The 3,397-nt window shown below is 43.6% G+C and overlaps 1 non-coding gene across 1 annotated transcript; it reads left to right on the plus strand.

The window, feature by feature from the left end:
* The first annotated feature begins 2,977 nt into the window (after nucleotides 1-2,977).
* Nucleotides 2,978-3,085, plus strand: LOC112787432 (small nucleolar RNA R71). The gene has a single exon (XR_003194847.1). It is a non-coding gene; the product is annotated as a small nucleolar RNA R71 (small nucleolar RNA).
* The last annotated feature ends 312 nt before the right edge of the window (nucleotides 3,086-3,397 follow it).

Here is a 3,397-nt window from a genome sequence, read left to right on the forward strand (position 1 = left end):
AATCTAAGTGTTTCCCCCGAACCATTGTAACATAGTTCTTTGGATCCGGGTTCTTACTTTGATCATGGTTCTTGGTGATCCATGCATTGGCATAGAACTCTTGAACCATTAGGATGCCGACTTGTTGGATGGGATTTGTTAGAACTTCCCAACCTCTTCTTTGAATTTCATGTCGGATCTCCGGATACTCATTTCTTTTGAGTTTAAAAGGGACCTCAGGGATCACCTTCTTCTTGGCCACAACATTATAGAAGTGGTCTTGATGGGCTTTGGAGATGAACCTTTCCATCTCCCATGACTCGGATGTGGAAGCTTTTATCTTCCCTTTCCCTCTTCTAGAGGATTCTCCGGTCTTAGGTGCCATCAATGGTAATGGAAAAACAAAAAAGCTATGCTTTTACCACACCAAACTTAGAATATTGCTCACCCTCGAGCAATAAACAAAAGAATAGAAGAAGAAGAAGAAATATAGAGAGGGAGAGGGAGATGTGGTTTCGGCTAAGGAGAGTGTAGAGGGGTGTGTTGTGTGAATTTGGTGAAGAATGGAGGTCTTTATATAGGGAATGGAGGGGGGTTAAGGTTCGGCCATATGGGTGGGTTTGGGTGGGAAATTGGTTTTGAATTTTGAAGGTAGGTGGAGTTTATGAGGTAGGTTTATTGGGAAGAGTGGGTGGATGTGAGTGGTGAAGAGGTGATGGGGAAGAGAGTTTGAGGTGATTGGTGAAGGGTTTTTGGGTAAGAGTGTTTATGGGGTTGTGTGAAAGAGAGTGGTGAGAAGAAGTGAGTGGAGGTAGGTGGGGATCCTGTGGGGTCCACAGATCCTGAGTGGATCCTGTGGGGTCTACAGATCCTGAGGTGTTCAAGGATTTACATCCCTGCACCCATTAGGCATGTAAAAATGCCTTTGTATCCAACTCTGGGCGTTCAGCGCCAGGTTGGTGGCCATTTTGGGCGTTCAACGCCCATCTGTGTGCCATTTCTGGCGTTGAACGCCAGAACCATGCCTGTTCTGGCGTTCAGCGCCCAGAAGCTGCCCATTTTGGGCGTTCAGCGCCAGAACCATGCTCTGTTCTGGCGCTGAACGCCAGACAGATGCTCCTCCAGGGTGTAATTTTTCTTCTGCTGTTTTTGATTCCGTTTTCAATTTTTATATTTATTTTGTGACTCCACATGATCATGAACCTAAGAAAACATGAAAAACAATAAAAATAAGAATTAGATAAACATTGGGTTGCCTCCCAACAAGCGCTTCTTTAATGTCAATAGCTTGACAGTGGGCTCTCATGGAGCCTCACAGATGTGCAGAGCTTTGTTGAGACTCTCCAACACCAAACTTAGAATTTGGATATGGGAGTTTAACACCAAACTTAGAGTTTGGTTGTGGCCTCCCAACACCAAACTTAGAGTTTGACTGTGGGGGCTCTGGTTGACTCTGCTTGGAGAGAAGCTTTTTCTGCTTCCTCTCCATGGTTGCAGAGGGAGATCCTTGAGTTTTAAACACAAGGGAGTTCTCATTCTATTGAAGGAATATTTCACCTCTGTCAACATCAATCACAGCTCTTGCTGTGGCCAGGAAAGGTCTTCCCAGGATGATGGATTCATCCTCTTCCTTTCTAGTATCCAGGACTATGAAATCAGTAGGTATGTAAAGGCCCTCAACCTTTACTAATACATCTTCTACTTGTCCATAGGCCTGTTTTCTTGAGCTGTCTGCCATCTCTAGTGAGATTTTAGCAGCTTGCACCCCATAGATTCCCAGTTTCTCTATTACAGAGAGGGGCATGAGGTTTATTCCTGAACCAAGGTCACACAGAGCCTTAAAGATCATGGTGCCTATGGTGCAGGGTATTATGAACTTTCCAGGATCCTGTCTCTTCTGAGGCAATGTCAGTTGATCCAAATCACTTAGTTCATTGATAAACAAGGGAGGTTCAACTTCCCAAGCATCAATGCCAAATAATTTGGCATTCAGCTTCATGATTGCACCAAGAAACTTGGCAGTTTGCTCTTCAGTAACATCCTCATTCTCTTCAGAAGAGGAATACTCATCAGAGCTCATGAAGGGTATAAGGAGGTTCAATGGAATCTCTATGGTCTCTAGATGAGCCTCAGAGTCCTTTGGTTCCTCAGAGGGAAACTCCTTATTGACCACTGGACGTCCCAGGAGGTCTTCCTCCTTGGGATTCACGTCCTCTCCTCTCCTCACAGGTTCGGCCATGGCGCTTATGTCAATGGCCTTGCACTCTCCTTTTGGGTTCTCTTCTGTATTGCTTGGGAGAGTACTAGGAGGGATTTCAGTGATCCTTTTACTCAGCTGGCCCACTTGTGCTTCCAGATTTCTAATGGAAGACCTTGTTTCATTCATGAAACTTACAGTGGCCTTAGATAGATCAGAGACTAGATTTGCTAAATTAGAAGCATTTTGTTCAGAGTTCTCTGTCTGTTGCTGAGTTGATTATGGAAAAGGCTTGCTATTGCTAAACCTGTTTCTTCCAGCATTATTAAAGCCTTGTTGGGGCTTTTGATCCTTCCATGAGAAATTTGGATGATTTTTCCATGTTGAGTTATAGGTGTTTCCATAAGGTTCACCTAAGTAATTTACCTCTGCTATTGCAGGGTTCTCAGGATCATAAGCTTCTTCTTCAGAAGATGCCTCTTGAGTACTGTTGGATGCAGCTTGCATTCCATGCAGACTCTGAGAGATCATATTGACTTGCTGAGTCAATATTTTATTCTGAGCCAATATGGCATTCAGAGTATCAACTTCAAGAACTCCCTTCTTCATAAACGTCCCATTATTCACAGGATTCCTTTCAGAAGTGTACATGAACTGGTTATTAGCAACCATGTCAATGAGTTCTTGAGCTTCTGCAGGCGTTTTCTTTAGGTGAATGGATCCACCTGCAGAGGTATCCAATGACATCTTAGATAACTCAGACAGACCATCATAGAATATATCCAGAATGGTCCATTCTGAAAGCATGTCAGAAGGACACTTTTTGGTCAACTGTTTGTATCTTTCCCAAGCTTCATAGAGGGATTCACCTTCTTTCTGTCTGAAGGTTTGAACATCAGCTCTAAGCTTGCTCAGCTTTTGAGGAGGAAAGTACTTGGCTAAGAAAGTCGTGACCAGCTTATCCCAAGAGTTCAGGCTGTCTTTAGGTTGAGAATTCAACCATAATCTAGCCCTGTCTCTTACAGCAAAAGGGAAAAGCATGAGCCTGTAGACTTCAGGATCTACTCCATTAGTCTTAACAGTATCACATATCTGCAAGAATTCAGTTAAGAACTGAAAAGGATCTTCAGATGGAAGTCCATGAAACTTGCAGTTCTGCTGCATCAGAGAAACTAATTGAGGTTTCAGCTCAAAGTTGTTTGCTCCAATGGCAGGAATGGA

The sequence above is a fragment of the Arachis hypogaea genome, chromosome 20 (assembly GCF_003086295.3).
Source record: "Arachis hypogaea cultivar Tifrunner chromosome 20, arahy.Tifrunner.gnm2.J5K5, whole genome shotgun sequence".
Classification (NCBI taxonomy): Eukaryota; Viridiplantae; Streptophyta; class Magnoliopsida; order Fabales; family Fabaceae; genus Arachis; species Arachis hypogaea.